At 33.1% G+C, this 12,727-nt stretch overlaps 1 protein-coding gene across 1 annotated transcript in view; it reads left to right on the top strand.

Moving 5' to 3' along the window:
• Window positions 1-12,727, top strand: part of BRIP1 (BRCA1 interacting helicase 1) — a 212,543-nt gene that overhangs the window by 155,880 nt on the left and 43,936 nt on the right.

Below are 12,727 nucleotides of genomic sequence, written 5' to 3'. Positions count from 1 at the left end.
TATGCCTGCCATTGCCATAAAACTTTTATCCAGCACCCCCCTCTCCCACCCCACTCCACCGCAGGGCCAAAGTGCTTAGTATTGCATTTTGTCACTTGCCGCAATTCAGCAATCTGTCACTTGCTGAATGCAGCACTACTCATTCCCCTTAACAAAGCCTTTTTTTTTTAATTAAAAAAAATTTTTTTAATGTTTGTTTATTTTTGAGATGGAGAGAGAGAGCATGAGCAGGGGAAGGGCAGAGAGAGAGGGAGACACAGAATCAGAAGCAGGCTCCAGGCTCTGAGCTGTCAGCACAGAGCCCAATGTAGGGCTTGAACTCACGAACTGCGAGATCATGACCTAAGCTGAAGTTGGACGCTGAACCGACTGAGCCACCCAGGTGCCCCATCAAAGCCTCTTAATACTAGCTTATTCCTTTAAGAGCCTGGAGTTCCATTTACAGCCTCACATTGCTTTCTTACGTATGATATTACTTCATTTTATTGGTTGTTATTGCTAGACAAGTTTATTCATAGTGAGGGAAGCTCTAGATCGTAAGATATGCAAATGAGATAATATTCAGACTAATAAAGTAGCAGTCATGTATTCATTCCATAGATTATATCACTAATGTATTTTATATGTATATAGTTCAAATACAGCTCATGGGTTGCAAAGTGATAAAGAATATTATGAAAGATATTAAAAAGTGCTAATGTTATAATTTGTCAGAAAATTTAAGATCAGTTGCAGAAATTATTTAGCAAAAATTGTGTTTCAAAACTGAACGCTGTTCTCTATGTCCTGCCAAAGTACATATTTTCATTGATATTTGATGAAAAAGTAGCTACATCATAAACTGAAGAAATTTATTTTATGTTACCTAAGATAATGTGCCTATATACTGAATAGAACAGTTTAAATGCCTTCATAGGGAGTTGATCCAGGTGTTAAAGCCCTAATTTGAGGTGAACAGCCTAAGAGATGGCGTACATTGGCTAGATGGCCCACGTTGTCTCTATTAGTCCTGTGACTTCTTTCATATATGTGCAACAATATAGTATAACAGAATGTAAAGCCCACCCAAACCATTGGATTTTAGAAATAATGGGATATGTAATGACTCCAGTCCACTTACCTCCAGTATGTGATGATGCTCTACTGTTTTGTGTGGCAGGAATTGTTTTCTTATGTTTTCTTGTTTTCTTCCACTTACAAAGGAGGAAACTAAAAAAGAAAGCTAAATTGAGGAGGTACTGTACCTCGCCCAAGGTCAAACAACTAATTAGTGTCAAAGCCTTGAATCCAAGCTGTGTATTTTTTCCATTATACCTCCTTCCCTCAGAACCTACTATAGCATGAATATATATATGACCTTTTCTAGAGATGATAACTTAAGCATTTTCAGATTTATGTAGATGATATTTTAGTATGGGTAGCCTAACTAAATTGCCACAAAACTTAGTATTTAAAAGATTTTTTTTAACTTTGCCCTTTATAGAATGAGTGTATTCAACTTAAGGTTTCTTACATGTTTTAAAATATTAACTGTCTTTTTTTTCTTTTAATAGAAAAATATTAATTTCTGCTTTTTTCTGGGTTCATTATCTTATCTTGAAAAATTATTTTTTTAGTAAAAAAAAACCCAAAGATCTAATGCACCATACTGACAGAATGTTTTTGCATTGTTCAGAATTACTTAGATGTTACTGAGTTACCAATAAGCTATTCTGGATAGTAACTAAATTATTATAACTAGTTGAGGTAAAATATGTTGAATATGTCGAGAATAAGAGATGCCTAGTTTGAGGAGAATGTTTTTTTTTTATATTTGAAATTTCTAGGCCATTTTTTGTTAACAATGATAATTTATAACACAGAGTTCAATATAGATTTTTTTCTGTACAAAGTGTGTTACCCAAAGCAGCCTTAAAGCATATGTGAAATAAGTTATGTTACTGATACTGTGTCTGTTACTATGTCTTGATTCTTATTTCTTAGTAGATTATTGTGGTCAATTCCTGTTGTAACAAGAAAAGTAAGTAACAATTGAAAACCATCTCTAATGTGTGTGTGGTTTTTTTTGTGGTTTTTTTTTTTTTTTTTTTTAACTCTAAAAGGGAGCCTGGCTTCTTAAGTCTTGGCAGAAATCCATTTTTTCCCCCTTTTAAGAAAATATATATACTATATTTGGTTAACTTGGTGTTTCAGAAATCTTGAAAATATGCCAGATGAAATAAAACCAGCTATATTCCTTTTATCTAGCTAAATTATTTTACATGCAAGATCTTATGCTGAGTTTAGAACTCTAACCATTGGAATTTATATTGTGATACCCTGATAAAAAGTGTTTATACTGTGATGATATAAAGCAGTAAATGTCTCTAATGCACAGACTCTGTCTCCAGATTTGGTTTGCTATAAATGTTTATGTTTTAGGTCCTTTACCTTGGCAAAAGATAAAAGTATGCATCTTGAGTGTTTGCTGGACAAATATGTTTATTTTTTTGAAGCAAAGTTTTAAAATATTTTTAATAATAAGTTTAGCTGATTGTTGTTAGTCTTATTTTGATGCTTGAACTTCTGTTTTAAAGCTTACATATGAGAAAAAAAATATATTCTGCCTATAGTGATTGCTTTTTTTTTTTTTTAATTTTTTTTTTCAACGTTTATTTATTTTTGGGACAGAGAGAGACAGAGCATGAACGGGGGAGGGGCAGAGAGAGAGGGAGACACAGAATCGGAAACAGGCTCCAGGCTCTGAGCTATCAGCCCAGAGCCTGACGCGGGGCTCGAACTCCCGGACCGTGAGATCGTGACCTGGCTGAAGTCGGACCCTTAACCGACTGCGCCACCCAGGCGCCCCTAGTGATTGCTTTTAGAAAAGCATTTAATACGGAAATCATAATACATATTCATATGAATTGGGATAAATTCCCCGGTCTTTTATATAAGGCAATAAAGTGAGGAGATGCATTTGTAATTCCAGTTCATATTTATCACACCACTTATTTCTTCAGAAGCTACGTGTAAAATGATACTCTCATCATGCAGAGCTACTTATGGCCACACTGTTGGGTTTGACTAAGTTGAAAAAATAATCTAGTGTTCAAAAGTGTGACTTAAATTTCTTGTTGACATATACAGTATAATCCTTTTGGTTATTTTATATATTCTATACCCGTTCAGTAGATTAGTACGTATACTGTCTCCAGTAAAACTGAGTCATTAAAGGACTTGAGAAACTTACTGTTTGATCTCAAGTATATTATAGTGTAATAGTAAAATCAGAATCCAGAACCATTTAACTTCTGCTTGACAATAGTTATCTGGGTATTTTTACATAATTCTCTAAGTGTCACCTCTGTCTTGATTATCTGTGTCTGCTGTTCAGGATCTCATCTTTGCTTACATCAGGTTAGCTTTTGATGCACAGATATTTTTAGTTGCCCAGAAACTACTATATTAAGGGTTGTTTTTTGTTTTTTGTTTTTTTTCTGTGAACTTAAACTCATTATGGAAAAGAAAAAAATTCAGTGCAGCATCTGAACCAATGGGTTGCAGACTCAAGCCACTAAAGGAGTTAAACAGGTTATTTAAATGAGTGAGCTAGTTGAGGGTTGGCAAATAGTTCAAATTATTTTAAGCTACAGTAAGAGCCACATGAAACGTAAGTTTGGGCCCTCAGTTTGCAACCTTTGATAAAATAGTTTGATTTCTCTCTGCTGTTTACACACCCCTCCAGAATTACACATATACTAATTTATTGGGGGTGGGGACCAAGTGGCTTAAACTCTTCTAGAGTGTACGATTAAATATAGCTTTCTATTTTGGGAAAGCCTTGTAAAATGTATTTGAAAAGTAATGTTAACTGGTCTACAAGATCATCTTTCCAAACCACACTTCAGCTTAGTTTATAGTGTTTACTTTCTGTCAAAACTTAGAAAAAACATTCACAGTTAACTTCCATAATATAAAATGTCTGTCTCATTAGGCATTAAAGAAGGATTGGTCAACAGGTATAATGTTGTTAGACTGTATTGCTAATGTGAATGTGGACATGACCTCCCAAATAGATCAAAGACTAATCTCTTTGACAGTTACAAGATGGCAGAGCTTGCCATGGGCCTTTTGCTGCTGCACATTGAAACTATTTGTTTGGAAATCATGCCTGAGGGATGAGAATGCATTTATAAGGATGAGCAGGTAAAAGTAAAAGGTTGTCTTTTGACATTTCAACTAATCCCTTCCAGCCTTTGGTTTACTTAACATTTAGGCTATTTGCTGGCAGGAGAAACTGACTTTTTCACATATGCTTTATGTCATTTTAAATTGGGCATTGATTTTCATGCCTGATAATCCCTAAGTGTACAGTGAAATAGATTCTGATGTCATTATAATGAAGTATACAATCTTCCTACCTTTTCTAAACCCTTAACCTTGCTTTCCCTAATGAAATGTGTTTCCCCAAGACAATATTTTCTTTTTATTAATTTTTAAGAGTTTGTTTCTTTATATAATAAAAAATATTTAAATGTTAATTGAATATGTTAATTGAAATATGTTAATTGAAAAAAAAAACTTTTGAAGGTAAATATATATATATATATATCAATTTACCTTCAAAAGTTTTTTTTTCTTTTCGCCTAAAATAATTTTCCTGGGTAAAATACTCACAGTATTTTAAAGGTTATTTGGATGGTAGAGAATATTTGAAAACTTATAAGAAATTGAATTCATGTTGTCAAACATAAAAATTAGTTCATTTTAATGAAAACTAAAACACTAAAGAGAGATAATTTTGTTTATTTAATCTAATAGTTGCTACATTATCTCTGTTTCATTTATAACTAACATATCCTAGAACAACTGTTACCATAGGCAGAGTGATCATTATGAACTATTTGTCTGGAATAAGGTGTAGGGAAATTTGAAAACCCTTAAGCTATTATGTCTAACAAAGGATAAATGCTACAATTTGGCAGGGGTTGGCAGGTACCGTCAAAGAATATAGAGAAACTACTTAGTTATATTTTGAGAGATAGGTAGGAAATATGTATTTTTCCCAGTTGGATAGAATTTTTAAAGTATATTTTCTTTTAATCTCTACATATTATAATATACTTTATCACTGAATTGTTACTTTTACATACTATTATCTAACCTTTCCTATGATGTCATATTATTATATTATTTTTTTAAATATAACCTATAACACTTAAAGGAGAGTGTACTTCCTTTGTATTCTAGTTATAAAGTTTTAATATAGAAATTTGACAGGTTATTTTGAGAGGATATAAAGTACAATTTCTTTCCTACCAATTTGAAAGCTACTTGTCAGAAGTATACTCTTCTGATTTCTCGTCTAACACATGTCCTTTTCTTTAAAAAGGTTAATAGTAATATAGAGTGTATTGAAGAGACTTTGTTTTCTCTTGAGTAGTTTTACAACTTTTTTTGTTTTTTAGTTTTTATTTATTTATTTCAAGAGAGGGGAGGAGGGGGGGAGACTGAGAGAGGAAGAGAAAGAATGCCCAGTAGGCTCTGCACTGTCATTGTGAGGCTCCTACGCTGGGCTCAAACCCACTAACCATGAGATCATCACCTGAGCTGAAATCAAGAGATGGACGCTCAACCAACTGAGTCACCCAGGCGCCCTAAGTAGTTTCACAACTTCTTAAAACTAACTTGTTAATTTATCTTGAAAGTCCAGAATTTATCCAAGAAAGTAACTCTTTATACCTTTAATTAGGCTTATACTACAAAAATATACTATATACTTCCCCAGGAATACTACATATGAGATCTTAAAAAGTTGACTAAGTGAAGAAAGAGCAGTTCCTGTTGTTTCATATTCAATAACTAGTGGCTGGGTATTATAGTCAATTGTTTCTTCTTCTTTCTCCTTCTTCTTCTTCTTCTCCTTCTTCTTCCTCCTCCTCCCCATCCTCCTCCTCCTCCTTCTCTTCTTCTTCTTCTTCTTCTTCTTCTTCTTCTTCATGTTTATTTTTTGAGAGAGAGAGCGGGGGAGGGGCAGAGAGTGAGGGAGACAGAACCCCAAGCAGGCTCCACAGTGTTAGTGTGGAGCCCGACGTGGAGCTCATGCTCAGAAACTGTGAGATCATGACCTAAGCTGAAATCAAGAGTCAGATGCTTCACTGATTGAGCTACTCAGGCACCCCTGTAGTCAATTTCTGTGAGCTTCCAATACTAGCAGATAGTTATAGGTGAATAAATTGCCATCATTGTATTTGAGAACTATTTTAAATTTTCTTTAATTAGATTTTCTTACTCATTCCATTTCTAATTAGGAAAAGTAAGCCACAACAGAATTGATTTACCCAAGATCACTCAGGAAATCTATATAGTGTCTTGACTCGAGAGTTTTCACTCTTGAGAGAGCAAGCTCTGGAAAGAGACCTAGATTCAGTTCCCAGCTCTACTCCTGTGCACTGTGCTTAGAACATTATAGGAGCTCAACAAATGTTATTATCATTTATTATTAAAATCTGTTGTTCCCATCTTTTCCAATTTTGACTTTGTGTTTAGCTAATTGTGTATACCATGCATTCTGACCTTGTATAAAAGTAGTTCACTCTTGGGATGATGTAATTTTAACATTTTTTATAAAGACCATATGAAGGCTGTGTATGTGGTATCCTTTGATGTGACACTGCTTTTAATAGGAATGTAGCATTATATGCTGTAATTGAGTCCATCTTTGAAAAGGAGTATGATTTTATTTTATTTATTTTTTTCACAGTTCTTAAAATTTTAATTCTCTTGTGCAAAAAATATATCTTTAATTAAATAGAACAAGAATTTATTTGTCCAGATGAACCTGATTTTTAATTTCTTGACTGTATACACACCACAAAACTGCCCCCCAACTACGTTTGGCAGTCGTATTTGTAGCATATTATATTTATATCTTAATTTGGAAAGATTTGACATCCATAGTCTTCTCCTTTAGGAACCTTGATTTGTTTATATAGATCTTGTTTTTGGTCCTTCAGCAAAGCTTTATAAATTCTTTTAAAAAATGGATCTAGTTCATTTTTGTTGGTTTTATTCCTAGGAATTTGATAATTTCTGTTGGTCCTGTGAATGGAATTTTCTCCTCACTATGTTTTCTAAATAGTCATTGTAATATGAAGGAAAGCTATTAATGTTTTTGGTTGACTACATAGTTTGACCATCTTTTAGAATTCTTATTAGTTTCAATAATTTCCCACTTCAGTTCTTAGATTTTCTAGGTTTATATTCAAATCATCTACAAATAATGATGATGTTTATTTTTTTCTAATTGGTACTATTGGTTTTTCTTAGTTCATTTAGTGATTAGAATCTCCAAGTAATCTTACATGATGACAGTGGATTTTGGATATTTCTATCATTTGTTGAATCCTTTGGATCTGAGAGAATTGAAGACATTTTTCAACCCAGAAAAATTCCTTTTATTTCTTTGGTTATTTATCCTCTAGTCTGTCTTTCTTGATCCTCTGGCCTTCCATCTTCCATGTCTCTCTTCTTCATTTTCCATTTCATTACTGTCTTCATGTTTTGGGTTTGTTTCCCTGGAAGCCGAGCTTGAGATGGGGACTGTAGGACAGGCACTTACTGAAGGAACATTCTTTTTTTTTTTTTTTTTTTAAGGAAAATTTACCTCTTTTAATATTGAGGAGATTCAGTATTCTTAAGTAACCAAAGACCTGGTAAAAAAGACAGCATGAAGTTATTTTGGTAAGATACAAAATCATTGTTGTCTTGAAAGATTACTTCAAGTATAAAGAAAAACCTTTTACAAGTTCACAGTCTCTTATTACCTAGAATAGAATAGTCCAGGAAAAAAAAATGTCCTTTTAACAGAAAATTTTAAATTACAGTTTTATATAAGTACACTATTGATATTAAAGCCTATTTTTTAATTTTATTTTTTATTTTTTAAAATTTACATCCAAATTAGTTAGCATATAGTGACAACAATGATTTCAGGAGTAGATTCCTTAGTGCCCCTTAACCATTTAGCCCATCCCCCCTCCCACAACCCCTCCAGTAACCCTCAGTTTATCCTCCATATTTATGAGTCTCTTCTGTTTTGTCCCCCTCCCTGTTCTTATATTATTTTTGTTTCCCATCCCTGATGTTCATCTGTTTTGTCTCTTAAAGTCCTCATGAGTGAAGTAATATGATATTTGTCTTTCTCTGACTAATTTCACTTAGTATAATACCCTCCAGTTCCATCCATGTAGTTCCAAATGGCAAGATTTCATTCTTTTTGATTGCTGAGTAATACTCCATTGTGTCTGTCTATATATATATATATATATCTATATCACATTTTCTTTATCCATTCATCCATCGATGGACATTTGGGCTCTTTTCCATACTTTGGCTATTGTTGATAGTCCTGCTATAAACATGGAGGTGCATGTGTCCCTTCGAAACAGCACACCTGTATCCCATGTATAAATGACTAGTACTGCAATTGCTGGGTCATAGGTTAGTTCTGTTTTTAGTTTTTTGAGGAACCTCCATACTGTTTTCCAGAGTGGCTACACCAGCTTGCATTCCCAGAAAAGGAGTATGATTTTAATATCAAGCTCAATTGACTAGACAGCAGGATTTACTGTGATCTCTTTTCCAGCAAAGAAGTTTAATTTAACAGTCTCTGTGTGTTAGTACTGTGTATTAGTACCTAGATAGAAAATGAATATAGTCACAGCCACTTGGAAAAGTAAGAGATTCTTGATATCCTTTAATAGTGGAGCCTTTGAAGTACTAAGTATTGTCTCAAATGTATTAGTACTGTTTCAACTCTGAATTTTAAATTTGTTCAGATCATCACTGACTGCTTTCATATGCTTTGATTCTTTCATACCTATGTCTTTGGTGTGTGGGACTCTAGTTGATGCTTTTCATTGCTTCTGTGGATCTGTCTTAAGATTTACCAGTTCTTCTGTCTTCTCTGATCTGTTAAACCCATCCAATGGATTTTTATTTTAGTTACTATATTTTTCAGGTATAGAATTTCCATTTGGGTCTTTTTTATAGTTTCCATTTCTCCAAAGTTCATTTATTAAGCTATATATTTTTAAGTTGTTTAAATATATTTATAATGGCTACAACAAGGTCATTGCTACAACAAGGCTAATTCCAGTAGCTGGGTCCTTGCTAGATTGGTTTTTATTCACTCTTTTTTTTCTTTGATTATGGCTCACATTTTTATTAGTAATTTTTATTGTACACTGGACATTGTAGATGGTACATTATAGAGATTCTGTTTTCTGTTATTCTCTGAAGAATGTTGATTTTTTTTTTGTAGGTAGTTCTGTTAGTAGCTGATGATCTTGAACTTACATGGGCATGATTTGACAGGTTTTTAGGGAACTCTGGAAAAGCTCAAGGTACATAATCTTTAATTTTTTTTTAATGTTTATTTTTTAGAGAGAGAGAGACAGAGACAGAGACAGACAGAGCATGAGTGGGGGAGGGGCAAAGAGAGGGAGGGGGACACAGAATCTGAAGCAGGCTTCAGGCTCCAAGCTGTCAGCACAGACCCCTGTGTGGGGCTCAAACTTCATGAACTGCAAGATCATGACCTGAACCAAAGTCACATGCTTAACCACTGAGCCACCCAGGCATCCCTCAAAGTACATAATCTTTAAACTCTGTCTCCCCTGTGATTTTTGTCAGGGTTTTGGTTTAAGTCTTTTTGGGAGTTGGTTTAGAATTGGCATCTTTCTAAATCATGGTCCTTTTTAAAAACATTATACCTGACTCTGTGTGTGTGTGTGTGTGTGTGTGTGTGTGTGTGTGTGTGTGTATTTTACTTGATTTTTTATTTACAAAATATATTTTGGCTAAATTTCCATGTCAAAATATATAAATCTCTTTTAATTAGTATTTATCTCAGAATAAATGTAATATAACATTTAATTATCCACTTGATAATTAGACCTTTAGGTTGTTTCTTATTTGTCTTTAGTAGAAAGATGCTATGAATATCCTTGCACATATTATCTATCTGTACTTGTAGGAAAATGGAAACACTTGTGGTAAATATTTGTCAGTATTCTGCAGATAAAAACAGTGGGACTGTTAAATTTGCATTTCTTGGTTTACTAATAAAGTTAAGTATCTTTTCATGTGGGTTACTAGCCAGTTACCATTCATCTAGTTCTGTAAAAGATGCTATTTGGGTTTTGAGGGGGATTGCACTGAATTTGTAGATCACTTTGCGTAATAAGGACATCTTAACAATACTAATTATTCCAATGCATAAACATAGTATCTTTCCATTTCTTTGCGTTTCTTCAGTTGCTTTCATCAATGTCTTACAGTTTTCAGTGTAAAGATCTTTCACCTCCTTGATTTATTTTTATTTTAGAGAGAGAGTGAGTAGGAGAGAGAGAGAGGTAATCTTAAGCAGGCTCCACACTCAGCGTGGAACCCAAAACAGGGCTCAATCTCATGACTCTGGAATCATGACCTGAGCTGAAACCAAGAGTCAGACACTTAACCAACTGAGCCACCCAGGTGCTCCTCACCTCCTTAGTTTAATTTATCCCAAAGTATTTTATTCTTTTTGATGTATTTTATTCTTTTTGATGCTATTGTAAATGGAACTGTTTTTCTTTTTCTTTTCTTTTCTTTTTTTTTTTTTTTTTGTTTGTTTGGATAGTTTGTTGTTAGTGTATGGAAATAACAGCTGATTTTTGTATGATGTTTTTGTATCCTCCAACTTTACTAAATTCATTTATTAGTGCTAACAGTTTTTTGGTAGAGTCTTTAGGGCTTTTTACATATGAGATCATGTCATATGCAAACAAAGTTTTACTTCGTCCTTTCTGGATTGGATTCCTTTTATTTCTTGTCTAATTGTCCTGGCAAAGACTTTCAGTATTTTGTTGACTAGAAGTGGTGAGAGTGGGCACATTTGTCTTAGGTACTAGAAGAAAAGTTTTCAGCTTTTCACCACAGAGTATGATATTAGCTGTAGGCTTGTTATATATGGCCTTTATTATGTTGAGGTACATTCCTTTTATATCTGATTTATTGAGAGTTTTAATCATGAAAGGATGTTGAATTTTCGCAAATGCTTTTTCTGCCTCTTTTGAGATGATTATATGATTTTTGTTTTCCCTTTTGTTAATGTGGTTTATTACATTTATTGATTTATGTATAGTTAAAGTAATCTTTCATTCCAGGAATAAATCCCTCTTGATCATGTATCTAATCCTTTTAATGTGATGTTGAATTTAGTTTGTTGGTATTTTGATAAAGATTTTTGCAACAGTGTTTTTCCTATAGGGATATAGCCCTATAATTTTCTCTTCTTGTAGTGTCCTGATCTGGCTTTGGTATGTGAGTAGTACTGGCTTCTTAACATGAGTTTGGAAGTTTTTCCGTCTCTTCAATATTTTGGAAGCATTTGAGAAGGAACAGTGATAATTCTTCCTTAAATGCTTGATAGAATTTACCATTGAAGCCATCTAGTCCTAGGATTTTTTGTTGTTGTTGTTGTTGTTGTTCAGAGACTTTTGATTACTGCTTCAATTTTCTTATTATAGATCTGTTCAGATTTTTTCTCTTCATTATTTAGTCTTGGTATGTTGTATATTTGTAGGAATCTACCCATTCCTTCTGGGTTATCCCAGAAATGTACTCTTTCATTTATAATTTTATTTGACCCTTTCTTTTGCTTAGTTAGCAAAAAGTTTATCAGTTTTGTCTTTTTAAAAAACCAGTTCTTCATTTCAGTGATTTTTATCTATTGTTTTCTAGCTTCAAAGTTTATTTCTGCTCTCATCTTAATTTCCTTCCTTAAGCTAACTTTGAGATTAAGCTGTTCTTCCTTTTCTAATTACTTAAGATGGAAAGTTAGGTGGTTTATCTGAGATCTTTTTTTTTTTTTTACTGTAGATATTTATTGCTATAAACTTTTCTCTTAGAACTGCTTTTGCTGCATCTGATAGTTTTGGTTTTTTGTGTTGCCATTTTCATTTGTATCAAGATATTTTTTAAGTTCTCTTTAGATTTCTTCTTTGACCCATTGTTCAGTTGTGTGTTAATTTCCACATGTTTGTGAACATTCCAGTTTTCCTTGTGTTAATAGATTTCTAATTTCATACCATTGATGTTGTAAAAGATACATTATATGATATATATGACATAATGTATCCTGGAGAATATTCCATGCACACTTGAGAAGAATGTGTGTTCTGCTGCTGTAGATTTAAACCAAATCATAACAATATTTACATTAAATGTGAAGGGTGTAAACATCCCAATCAAAAAAGCAGATATTATCAGGCTGGATAAACATAAAAGAATGAACCACTGATGTATATTTCAACATGAATGAATTCCAAAATCATTATGCTAAATGAAAACAACAAGCAATTACATACTATATAATAACATTTACATGGAATTCTAGGAAAGGCAAAACAGGAAGCAGATCATTGACAGAGTCAGCAGTGAAGGAGAGAGACTGAAAAGGAATAGAAAGGACATTTAGGAGGGTGTGAGAATATTCTAAATTATGATTGTAGTGGTGGTTACGTGACTATGTATTTGTCAAAACTTATCTACATGTACATTGAAAGTTTGTGAATTTTATTCTATGTAAATTATTTCTCAATAAAACTGATTTCATCACACAGCTAATTAATTATTTGCATGTATGAGTTCAGGGAATGTAAGGATGAGTAAACATGTTTTAAATAAACTGAAAAAAAAT

This window comes from Prionailurus viverrinus, chromosome E1 (genome assembly GCF_022837055.1).
Source record: "Prionailurus viverrinus isolate Anna chromosome E1, UM_Priviv_1.0, whole genome shotgun sequence".
NCBI classification, from domain to species: Eukaryota; Metazoa; Chordata; class Mammalia; order Carnivora; family Felidae; genus Prionailurus; species Prionailurus viverrinus.
This window is presented reverse-complemented; position numbering and strand designations above follow the sequence as displayed.